The sequence below is a fragment of the Pinus tabuliformis genome, chromosome 4_1 (genome assembly GCF_031772625.1).
Source record: "Pinus tabuliformis cultivar Carrire ecotype Pingquan chromosome 4_1, CPIR1, whole genome shotgun sequence".
NCBI lineage: Eukaryota > Viridiplantae > Streptophyta > Pinopsida > Pinales > Pinaceae > Pinus > Pinus tabuliformis.
The window spans coordinates 92,305,566-92,319,507 of NC_142303.1; positions in this window are offsets into that span (position 1 = coordinate 92,305,566).

The following is a 13,942-nucleotide window of genomic DNA, read 5'->3' on the forward strand; positions in this document are numbered from 1 at the left end:
CAGGGAGGTAGGAGGGGAGCTTGTGATGGCTTATGGACAGAGAGATGAGATGAAGAGGGGGGTGTGTGAATCTGGTTGGTCTAGAGGATGTTAGAGGAAATGGAAGGCCGAAAAGGTAGAGTCACATGAGTGGTAGAAGAGTTAGGAGGCAAGTGGTCTAACTGAGAGATGAGTGGATGGCCTAGGCACATCTTAGAAGGATAAGGGAGTGAGGGAGTAGGACTGCACAGTGTAAATGAAACAAATCATCCATGTCTTGCACATAACCGAAATTTCATCAACCTATTCTAACTGTTTTTATGAAACCACAAAACAGCAACGTGATTTTGTAAGGAAACTCTTGCATGGTATTGAAGCAAAGATTCATTCCACAATATCTGAACGCATGGATGCTGCTATGAACAAGAACATTGCATCAAAGCTTGCATGAACGTATAAAACAATGTTTTTGGTGGGTGGCACGGTCTGCAATCCTAGTCTCTAAACAGAGGTGGAAGTGAGCGTGCAGTCAACCCTTTTTGGAACTCTGATTACTCCAATCTCCTTACGCTAATCTAAACTACTGAAAGCAACTTTGTTCATAAAACTAACCTACTTAATCACACCAAGAAGTTCAACTCAGCAAACTGTGTTTCCAAATGCATGTAAAGGAAAAGAAATACAATGCTGAAAGAAAAGTAACAATACAAAGAAAGGAGGCCTATTGCTCTCAGGTTGGGCCCAACCCCGAGAGCTATGGCTCCTCTAAGAACTCAGAACTGAACTCAAATCTGCCTGCTTTTCATTAAAAGATAATAGTCATAAGTCAAATAACATGCCAAAAATGGCTTACAAAGAGCAAAACAGAGCTATCAACTCGTAATCCAGAATATGCAACAAAGTTTCAAAAGTCCCCATCGAAGGCTACAGCCTCATCATTTATACATTACAAGGGCCAAGCTGGCCTCCTAAATTAGTGGGGTTTGGCTGTCCAAACTAAGAGTAATCTACTACTTCCTCACAATCCGTTTGGCTGCCTTCTAGCTCGGTGGTGGTGGCTGTTGGAGCTCGGAGTTGGGGGTGGAGATCACGAGGAAGGCCATTCAATGTTGTGGACAACCTTCCTACAAAACCTCAATCCCATCTTGGCTGTCTCCCAGCCCTCATCTACGTGGTTTTTCTCCATTATATGTCAAAAAACCTGAAATAAACATGTGTTAGCCACCTAGGAATAGTGACTGCCCTCATTCGTACAAATGACATAAATATACTAAAAAATGATGCATAAGTTATGAAAAATGAAGGGTTGAGCAAGGGTAGTTAGGCCAAATGAGCCCAAAATGTTACCAAATTTGGGGCTCATCAGTAAGCATGTAGGGTTCACTGTAGAGGTCCTCCAAGATCAAGGAACGAGGAGTATAGGGACAATGAAAAAATGTTGTGTAAAAAGCCACACAACTTCACTCCCTCTGTTTATATGTACCATAGTCCAAACTAGGTAGTGCCTCTGAGGTACTGTAGAACATGCTTAGCTTCCCTCCAAAATAATTTGGTTGGCCTAACCATATCTTGGCTTAGTTGGTAGACTACATAGCACATCTCTAGTCATGTGTTCTAAGATACATGAGTGAACCCACTAGCATGGAAAATTTTAGGGGCTAATAGTCATAGGTGGGCTAATTTTCCATGATTTTTCCAAAAAACGATTTTCCAATTTCCTTTTTTTATAAAAATGATACGCCCAAATTTTACAATATAAAATTATTTTACCTTAAAAATCACCTACATTATATAAAGAGTATATATAAAATCATTATAAATTTTAATAATTTTACAAATACATCAATAAAGATTTTATAGTTGCATATTATGGACTAGCGAGATTCGCCAATGTTTTTAAGCTTCAAGATAATTTTCCATCCTTAAAACTTTCCCTACGGGCCACTAGCTGACAATAAATTGTAGAATCCACTTCTTCACCTGAAGTGGCATCCTCCTTCCTCTAGTTGGTCGCTAGAGGTGTCTCCATGGTTTTCAAATCACCATGCGAAACCTCTGTATTATCTCATTCGTATTCTTTCCTTGAGAGACAAACAATTCCCCATTGCCTTACCATACTTACAACCCGAGGAAGTAGTGCATAAGACCCATGCCCTTCATTTCAAACTCCCTTGCAAGGTCCTCCTTGCACGACCTGATCAGCTGCTTATCACCAGTTAAAATCAAATCATCAACATATAAGACAATAATGAGAAATTTATACGAAGATATGATAGAGGTTTGAATCCGTTTCACTTTTGGTGAGGCCCAAACCGGTGAGATAGTTATCAATCCCGGTGTACCAAGCATGGGGTGCTTTTTTTGAGACCGTACAATGCTCGCTTGAGTTTGCACACATGAGACTCTCGATCAAAAGTATAAAATCCTTCTAGTTGCTCGATGTACACCTCCTCCTTAATAACTCCATTTAGGAATGTTGTTTTCACATCCATGTTGTGGATCTTCCACCCCATCTACATAGCTAGTGCAAGAATTAATCTGATGGATGAGTACCTTGCTACAGGAGCAAAGGTTTCCTCATAGTCAATCCCCTCAGCTTCAGAGTACCCCTTGGCTACAAATCTGGATTTGTACTTCTCTATGCTTCCGTCTGCTTCCTTCTTAACCTTGAAGATCCATCGTGAACCCACAACTAATTTATCTTTTGGTCTTGGGACCACTTCCCAAACATTGTTATTTACAATGGATTCATATTCCTCCACAATCGCATCAACCCATACAAATTTTTCTACTGCTTCCTAGAAAGAGGACAGCTCAATATCTAGAAGCTCAGTCATTAGAGCCATGTAGCCAATGTACCAATTTGGTGACCTTCTCTTCATGCACTAATTTGAAGGAACACCCACATTCTCGCATCCTGAACAAGTCTCTCAACTTCCTTGGTACTTTTTCTACCTTCTCTGGATGGTTCTTCTTGAGTGGTTGTCTCCACTCTTTTCTCCTCAATTTTTGGTTTTTCCACATCTTCGTGAGGTTCCTCCTTTGCAGCTAAAAGTTCCTCCTCTAGTGGGATCTAAAGCTCCCTCATAAAAGAGTACCACATGAATTTCTCCTCATTAAATTTTACATCCCTTCACACAACTGTCATTCTGATGGATGGAAAGTACACATGGTAATTGTCGACTCTAGATTCTTCCTTAATTCTTTGGAGACATATAAGTAAACAGAGGCAACAAAAATCCTAAAGTGTGACACATCCAACGTCCTCCTTGAGAAAGCCTCCTCTAGTGTAATCATGGCAAGAATCTGATGATGACACTTGTTCTACAAATAGACTATTGTGTTGCATGCCTCAGCCTAGAAGTGCAAAGGTAGGCCTTGGTCATGCAACATCGGCCTTGATTCTCCCACAATGATACAATTATTTCTCTCAGCCACCCCATTCTATCGTGGGTTGTGGGGTGTTGTCAACTCTCATCAAATGCCTTATTTTGCACAAAATATTTTAAATTCATTCAACACATACTCACCTCCAATATCGTTACCGAGAGCCTTCACTTTCTTGTAGGTTTATTTCTCAACCAGTGCCTTGAATTCTATGAACTTATAGAATGTCTCATATTTCTTCTACATGTAGAAGATACAACACTTTTGTGAAAATTCATCAATAAAAATGACAAAATATTTGTGCCTGGCAGTGGAGGCTATCAAGAAAGGTCCACAAACATAAGAGTGGATCCTTTCAAGGACTGCATGTGCTTTGTTGTCTCATTCATGGAATGTGGATTTTTTGTACTTCCCCAAGGTACATCCTTATCATACATCCTTCCACTCAAGTGCTCCTTTGGGGAAGCCCGTGGTTATCTGTTGCATGATCTTCAGGGTGCCATGATGCAAATGCCCAAGGCTTATTTGCCAAATTTCACCAACATCTTGGCTCTGCACCTTCTCCGCCTTTGTGCTTAATGCAACACAATCTTCCACATCTATCTTATATAGGTTCTTCACACGAATCCTGTTCTACTTCACCTATCCTATGGATATGTGTCTCAGGAATGATTTTCCTTTATCGAAGATCACTTCATAACTACGATCTTCCAAAACTACAATAGAGACGAGATTTTTCTTTAAGCCCAGAACACACATGACATCCTCGAGCCTTGGGGGGGGGGGGGGGGGGTCTAACTCCCTCTGAAAGGTGAATGTACCAATCCCAGTCGCGCTATACCTTCTATCATCCCCCATGTCGATGTGTATCTCCAAATATTTTTCTTCCAGGTCACTGAAAAATCTCTACACCCTGTCATGTGGAACGATGCACCTAATTCCAAGTACCACATGTTCTCCATTGTTTTGTTGGCCATGCATGCAATGAGGGTAAATTCAAGCTTGAACTATGAAGCCAAGGCTTCACCTGCTGCTCCTCCTAAGGTCTTCTTGCTTTCCTTCTTGTGTGGACACTGCGTGGCATAATGCCTGAATTCATGACAATGAAGGCATTTAATTTTGGACAAATCTTTCTTTTTCCCCCTTGACTGGATTCAGGTTAATTTGGATTGAGATTTCTTCCATTTTCCCTTCTTTTCCTTTCTGTCCAAAGAAAATTTTTCTTCATCCTCTCCCTTGGATGAAGTCCCATCTCTGGTATTCCTCATAATTTCCTCCTGTACCAAATCAGATCATAAGCGCTCCCAATTTGGTAGTTTCTCCCTCCCATTCACCGAATATTGATAGCTATTCCATCTCTTGGGAAGGCATGGAAGGGCTAGGATTACCAAGTCTTCTTCAAGAATATTAACACTGACCCTACCAAGTTCATCACAACATTGTGTGAACTTGATTGGATACTGCAGAGTATTGTCATTATTTTGCATCTTGTTACTTTGAAAGTTTATCCTTAAGCACCACCTTCCTGTGGTCACTATTATTCTCGAACAATTTTGTCAATACTTTCCACATTGCGAAAAAAGTTTCTTTTTCGTGGATGTTTGAGGCAATATGATCTCGTACTCCCTCCAAGATTATTCTCCTTGCCTTGGTTACATCTTTCTTCCACTCAGCAAGGTTTTGTACATCAGATGCTTGTGGTTTTGAAACATCTGACTTGAGGTATTCTAGCAATCCATTGTCATCTAATACCACGTCCATGTGATCCTGCCATGCGACAAAATTAGATGTTCCTTCCAAAGCATACTCTAGCCTTAGTCCATTGAAGGTTATGTTCTTAGCTCTGAAGAAATCCCACTACACAACTGACCTTCCACTAGTTCCTCCAAAAGTTGGAACCAATTTAATTGAAAACAACATGAGATAACTAACCTTGATTGCTACAAATTAGCAATCACACATGTTGAACTAAACTCTAACTCCTCCAACTTGAATCTACTAAGAAAGTTGGGTGACGCAAGCCATGTCACACAAGTTAACATCATCCAAGTTGTTTGCTAATGTGAAAATTCAAACTTTCTCAATTTAATTAAGACAATATAAAATTGAGAATTTCTTGCTACATTTTTTAACATAGTAAACCTAATAGGGAAAGGGAAATAGAGATAGAATGAGTGGAATATAGGCAAATAGAGGGAGAGGGGAAGGGGAAGAGAGAGTGAGATAGGTGGCAGACGGGGAGGGTTTGGGAGAGAGACGGAGCAGGAGGGAGACATACTGAGAGAAGGATAGATAAGGAGAGAGAAAGGGAGATAAAGGGAAAAAGAAGAGGGGGTTTAGAGAGAGTGTGTCTATTAAAGGGAGGGAGTGTGAGAGAGATGGGGAAAAGAAGAGGGGGGGAATATGGAAAATGTGAGACATAGAAATAGGGAGAGGGGGAGATATAGAAAGGTATTAAGAAAGGGGTAGAGAGAGAGAGAGTGATACGGGAGGGGGTTGGAGAAAGAGAGAGAAAAAGAAACTCCTAAGCCTCCCTCTCTCTACCCCTTTCCATATTTCTTTTTGCCTCTCCTCCTATCCCTCTTTCACTCCAAAAAAATGATTTTTATTAACGATTTTTATTATTTTTGAACTAATATTTAAATCCAACACTCTACTCAAGATTGTTATAAATATTCTAAGCTCATTAGAAACATTGTTAGAAGTGAATAACGTATGAATTCTAACCCTCCCTGTAATTGAGTTTTAGAGATAATCCATGAAGTTTTCTTGAAACATAATAATGATTGAATGATCGATGAAAATGTAACCATAGTGACCTTAGCCTTGATGCTAGATTTCCTTTTCTTCTTAATTTATTATTAATTTAACATCTCTTTTTATGTTAATGATTTTAGATTTTCTTCTAATTACACTAATAAATGTATTTCTATTGAAAAAAGGTGTTAGGTTTTAGAATTTTTTATTACAAATATTATATGTATAGTCAAAATTTAATAAAATAATTATTTTTAGTTATTAAGGTTCAATGAAATTTTATTATTAAATTTATTGAATTACTTACCTTTTATAAATGAATATATGTGATTATTTACATTATTAAAAGATTTTATAAGCACATAACTTTCTTGCGGTCCTAAGATTTGAATTACTTTTGTTACCACAATTGTCTTTCATTCTTGCATTAATCTCATAAGCATACCAACATTCATCATTTAACTAATATAACTATACTAATATAAGAGTCATTTATTTTCTCTTTTTAGTATAAGAGTTCTTTAGTCTCTCTTTTTATATGACCACTTAATATTAGTATATCTATTTCTACTAACCATTAAAGTTTTTAATTAATCTATTTATAATTTTTTGCGCCCATGCTCTTTCTAGCCTAGTAATGGAAGAGATGTTGTAATGTTATATAGACATTTTGAGTCGTTAAATTACATAAAAATGAATAATATAAAATAAAATTATAATTATAATTATTAGTAATTAGTAATCCGTGATCAAACCAACCTAGATTTATCTTAACTCTAGATCTATAAAGTGTTTGAGAGGGATCAAATCTCTTGAAGTGCAAATATTTCTTCAATTTTTGCACTAAAAAAGGGTTGCACCTTGAGAGATTTGGTCCCTCTAGAAACTTATTAGATTCGGAGTTAAAATGAACATAGGTTGTATAATTTTTTGAACCATAAAATCAATGAACTTCTTTATGTGTTTTAATTCCACTAATTACTCTATATAAATTTAAAATAATCACAACAGGTCTTTTAAAAAGATAAATTGAAAAATAAAATAATATTCAATAAATATGCTGTAAAAGTCTTTCCATCTCATTCATTGAATAAAAAGAAACTTATATTCAATTAATATAATAAAAAAGTAACAAAGAATCATTGAATGTTATTATTCACTAAATTTCCCCTGGATAAAGTAATATTTAATTAATATGATAAAAAATAATAAAAAACAATAACTTATTGCATCATGTTTTATTTTTATCATTTAGTGTCTTTTCTGAACCTAATCTTCTCATGTCATGTAGATAATCCAGATTCCACATAGATCTTTTCAGTGGACGAAAGGAAGAATGCGTGTGGAATTTAATTTCTGTTAAAAGCAATTAGCAGACGGATGGACGAAAAAGAAAGTCGTGTGGAATTAGCTTATGCGCACAATTACTCAACCAAAGTATTCACTATGCAGATATGCGAGCGCAATTGGTGTATTCACTATCCGCGCAGTTAGTCAACCAAAGTCTAATTGATGTAAAACGCATTTTTACGTTGATTATAAATTTGGAAAATATTTTGGAATTTGCAGATAGAGTCAAACAATTGATTTCTTTTTGTAATTGTAAAATATTTTGGAATTTGTAAATAGAGTCAAACAATTGATTTCTTTTGTAATTGTCAATTTATCAACAAAATATTCCCTAAATCAACAATCAAATCTAAATGAAAAACTAATTTAATATGCACTTTCTCTGAGCTAATTAAACGTTTTTTACACAAATTTATCCTAAATGATACTTACATAATGTTACTTAAATATAATATATTGTTCACGATAATAACGAATTTTTCCCTGTAATGCAATGATCCAATAAAAGAAATTCGATTAAATATTACATAGTTGCTTTATTTTTCGTTTGTCTTTGAGAAATATAATGATCCAATAAAAGAAATTCGATTAAATATTACATAGTTGCTTTATTTTTCGTTTGTCTTTGAGAAATATCAAATAAAAGAAATTCGATTAAATATTACATAGATGTCTTTATTTTTCGTTTGTATTTGATCATTAAAAGGGAATGATATTTATTTTAAATTTATTTATTATTAAAAGGGAATGTTATTTTTTTTTATCCATATTAAGGTGTGATAAGTTTGAATTGGTGCGTTGTGTACTGAGGTCACAATTTTGTTTCAAAAATTTGAATTGGCTTTAGAGAGGAGAAGAGAATCAAGATAAGAAAGCAACCAAGCAAGGAAAGGAAAGAAAGGACAAACAAAGGAATGACAAGAAAGCAAAGGAAAGCAAGGATCGAGCAAGGAAGAGTTGGATCAAGCGGCTTCAGTGGAAATACTTGTAGGTAACAGGTTGTGTGTATGATTTCGAAGATGGTTTTGGCATGCATAGTACATGCATGTGTGTATTGGTTCTCTTGTTGAATTTGGTATGGGTTTTTCTAGGTACGATGGTGGTTTCAGGCTTGCCTTACTAGTTCCTCGATAGTCATGGTGTGATGAGATTCGTTCTAGGTTGAGCTTTGGACTATCGGAAGGTTTTGGATCCAGGTAAGGTGGTCTTAGGAAAATCCCAAGGGTTGTGGTTGGAGATAGCTTTCTCCAGGAAGACCTCAATAGGTGGGTGGCGATAGGTAAATTACTCAAGGGATGGTGAAGTAATTCTAAGGCTTCCAAGCTTGGTTTGGTTTTTGATCTCACGAGCAGTTTAGGTGAGATCACAATAGTGTGAGGGTGGAGGTGGTTTAACCTAGAGATTCCATTAATTGTTTATGTATTGGTTTATTCCATGAGATCCCACATCCGTTTTTGGAATATGGCACGAGGGTGATTGGATGAAAGAAAGATTTGGTTCAACCTAATCTATGGTCGGGTGGTAAGTGGAAGTCCATGACGTGGTTGGATTTTGCATGTGTTAATAAGAGCTAATTTCTTCTTGTATTTTATGAGTAAATGTACGTGTTAAGATGTGGCTTTCACAGTTGTTCTATCTGTTAGCACTCCGTAAATTTCTCCAGGCTGAGGAGAGAAATCCCAGAGGTAGCCACAAACCTCTTTGGGTTGGAAACTGGCCCTTTCCAACTAGGGGCGCTCAGTCACTTTAAATAATGTCAAAATGTGAAAACAATAAGGCTTAAGGACATAAAACAGAGGCCAGATCTGTGACAAAAAGATATAACTCAATGATGGTGATTACCCAACATAGGAGGAAGAGCTATTGGGAATGGAGTTATAATCTAGATCTTACAAGAAATTATCAGGGCTTAATGGAGCACTTATTGAAACAATGGAAAGATAGGTATGAATTTAAGTTATTACATTTGTCATAGTATAGTGGAAAAATGAGTCTTTCATTACCTTCAAAGCACCTAATTGTGGGTGAGTTTTGAACATAACTTAGACGTACACAAAATGATACTCAATCACATGAAACAGAGCATCCCTGACAGATGAATTCTGAAACATATATCTTTGATCAAATATCAGGAAGAAAAATAGTTCACCATAAAGGAGCACCTAATCGAGGGTGAAATCTAGTATAGTTATAGCAAGAATTCAAAGCACCAGCAAAGATGAATTCTGAGCTACTTACATCCAATTCAGACATGAAGAAATAACATTTAAATGTCATAGACAGAGAGTAAACATACACAGAACAAGGGAAACAGATAACTAGAAAATCACACAACATGATCTCTGGCAAAGTGCTGAATGTTCTACATTGATAAATTTATTTATGTTCAGAAAACTAAAAACACATACACAACCTTCTTCTCCCAAGTCAAACCCCTTCCTCTTGTTTTCTTTAAGATTAAATACAAATTTTCAAAAGAAATCCTTCTGACTAGATACAGTGGATATTTATCCAACAAGTGGATCGAATCCACCTAGTTTAGAAACATCATGTTTTTGGGATAAAAACTTAAAAGAAAATTCTATATAAAGTTGAAAAACTAATCTTAAAGAAAAACTCTATCTTTATCTATGAACTATCTATTCATCCATTCCTATCTTATCTATCCACAATTATGATAATGTCACTTTTTTGTACTAGTTACAAAATAGAAAAAACATGTATAACAACAACTGAAAAAATTGCGTAGCTAGTACAGCAGCATGCTCACATGTACTCTAACTGGAAGTAGGCTCATGAGGATGATGACTCGATAGATGACGCAAAAAGTGACAAATCTGATTTCTCTTGTATGTGAACAGGCTCCAAAACTGCCCAACCTTACCCTTTCATAGCAACATTTCAAATTTGAATTTGGAAAAAAATTGCGTAGCTAGTACAGCTAGGCATGCTCATATGTACTCTAACTGGCAGTAGGTTGATGAGGATGCTGACTCGATAGCTGATGCAAAAAGTGACCAATATGATTTCTCTTGTATGTGCACATGCTCCAAAACTGCCCATTTCAAATTTGAATTTGGGCTGACCTCCGGCTCCATTTCAAAATTGGGACTAGTCAACTGATCATTGGCTTTATTTCTAACATCCTTAAAAACTATCATCCTTCTCAAAACTACAAAATATGCCCTGCTACACAACTAGAAAATTCTGTTGTATTACCTCATCCTCTTCTTGTTGGATGAAGGCTTGCTTGGTGTATCTTTGACACCTTTGTTGGAGGCTTTCTTGGCTGATGATTGGGCACCGAGTAGACCTTTGTGTAGGAAATGGACCATTCCATACATTCTATTACAACTGGCAACCTCAAAGAATCCCTTTCACCTGTGTGTTGCAGTTGCGCAACACTGTGTAGCACCTGTGCAACAAAATTTCAAAACTGTGTTTGACACTTTCTTCTTGCCTCAAATAAAACAAGGTGGTTATAGCTGCTCCATTGAAATTATATTATACACCAAAAACCTCCAGAATACAAAAATATCTATACATTTAAACGTTTTCAAACCGAAATCCAAAAAATTCATCATTCTCTCAACAAAAACTGCAAAAATGGGCCACCACGTGACACATGTAACTCCCAAATGGTAGTACCTGTGTAAAATATGAGATAGTTTTTTGTATATCAGCTTGTTGTGAATAAAAATGTCTCTTACTTTCTTGAAATTCTTCCCCAACTCCTCAGAAAAGGTTCTACAAAATCATGGCTAAAACAAGAAAATTTAGAGTCCCAAAAATAGACCTTAAAGATGCATTCTAAACTCCCGATCTATGATACTTGTATAGAAAATGGAAGAGTTTATTGTGCTTTGGTTTGTGGTTGAGAAAAACATCTTTAATGTTTTAGAAATCCGGCTCCATGTGGCAAGAATCAACATTTCAAATTGATGGCTAAAACATGGTATTTTGCGTAGCACTGTCAACGAACAGTCTAAGTAGCACTGATGTGCAACAAATTTCCACAATGAGTGCAGCCATGTTTATTGTCAAGTACTAATTGGGGATCAACTTGTGGTCTTCTAAATTGATGGTTCATTATCTTAGAACTAGCATGAAGGTACTGTGCATAAGATTAAGGCGGTATTCTAATTTAAATTACCCCCTTGTCTTGTCCTGTAGTGCAATGATGATTTGAAATGACGACTTAGAACATTCCACTTGATTTGGAATTAGTATAAAAGCATGGGAAATCATTAAAATGTTTGGATTACAATGTCTCTTAGGTAATGGGGGGGGGTCAATTAATATTATAAGTATGGAAAATGGTAGTGGTATCATGGGGAAATGGGTTGTAAAAATGGGGAAGTAAGGGTAGATAAGAATAGGGAATAAAATGTAGGATATTTTTAAGGACCGTATCCCTTGAACATCAAAACTCTAATTGTAATAAACTCAATTGAATGATTTTGATAGACAGACGACTAACACATAACCTTTTGACTTGACGGTACAAAGATGTATGCCCATGACTCCCATCGACTTGGCACTCTTTCATGCTTTTTGTGAACCCTTGATGACAAAAGCTTGACAATGTCAGGCAATGACCTTTGAGACTATGACAAAAACATTGATCATAGGCTCCACTTATTCAAAAGCCAAAAATTAAAGGATATGGAAAATACATTTGACGATGAAAGCTAATGACCCTAACATTGGCTCAAATGGGGATGACAACCTCCTAGCGAGGTGCCAATAATAGAAACTGCATACTAGTAGCCTATTAATAACATTTGGAAATGGAGTCAAATATAAAAAGACTAAAACTTGACTGACTAACTGATTACAAAGCTAAAAACTTTAAAATAGATCATAAATTTGACAACACATCACCAAAGTCTTAAGGCCTTCTCCTCAGGCTTCAAACGTTGATGATAGTTGCCCACGCTTGCTAAAAATATATACACTAGGTGGTCTGTTATATCCAATTTATCCAATCAAGAAAATGGCTACTTGACTAAGTTCTTCTCACAACTGCCTTGAGCATACAGAAGAAGAAAGAGAGTGGAAACTCAAAATTCATCTGATTATGAAAACCAACATCGGTAAAGAATACAAGCTTCCATAAATCTTGCAACAAACTGGCCATGGGTTGACAAAACTATTCTTTCAATGGTTACAAGAGGCCAACAAAAGAATCTTCAAAAACATAATTGGCTACCTTCACCTGATCGGTAAGAGGACTCTATTCCAGGGAAATGGGATCACTCAATTCATTAATATTTCCCTCCTTAATTGAGGCAACCACCTTATCCACAACAATAATGTGCACATCCATAGGATCCAGGACAACATGCTCTTCTTTAACAGAGTCTTCATTTTCTGAACCTGGAGGCAGATCTTCATGTGCAAGAGGCTCTAAAACAACCCCTTCTTTTTCACTGCTCTCCTCTTCTTGATCATTAACAGTTTGCTAAATACGTTGATCAGGCTCAAGAGGAAAACCTATTGCATTTCTTCAACGACCTTTGTCTGATCAATTTCATCTTCAACTACAGAAATTGTTGCCTATTGGGAATCTTCATGAATATCTAGGCAACAAACCTCTTTTATTTTCTGTTATTCACATTGGGATGAAAATTCACAAAGGGATTCTTTAATTTCATCATACATACATTCTTCATCCCCATAAATATTTTCCAGATATTGGAAGAAATATTCAAAACATGCACAACATTCTTTAGCCGGAGGTAGGCGAGGACAAAATTCCTTAAAATTCTCATAAAAGACTATGTTTAAATTTGTAAGAGAACACAAACTGGTAGATGGAAAACCTTCATACCAAGATCTAGCTTTGTTTTCTAAGGTTTCCATGAACATTTTCATTAACCAGTCCTAAGGAAACTTAACCCCAAGCTTATGTACATGCAAATGAATCTTGAACAAATGTAAAGTAGTAGTATCTCCTTTTTTGTCTTTAAATAATGGAAGATAGGTTAACGAATCAACACGACGCATAGGATTTGGAAAACCAGGAATATGAGATCTGTCCATAGGTGCATACCTGGCATTTGTTCTTGAACCCATATTGAAAATAGTCAACCAAAATTGATGACCTTTGACTAGTGGAGTCGTTGTGAAAATTTGATCTTATGGATCCTTTGAAATTGGAGTCACTAGGTGAATGATTCAACCTTTCTATGTATGTGTTTTGTTCACTGTCAACAACCAAATTTTCAACTTGATATTTCCGAAGGAAGATTAAAAATTTCATTCATTCCACGGCAATGGCAATAGAATGTTAACACTCTGTAAATCCCTTTAGGGTGAAGAAAGGATATAGAGGTAACCACAAACCTCTTTCAGTTGTAAATTGGCCCTTTCTAACCGGAGGGGGCTCCATTACTTTAAATAATGTCAAAATGTGAAAACAATAAGACTTAAGGACATAAGACAAAGGTCAGATCTATGACAAAAA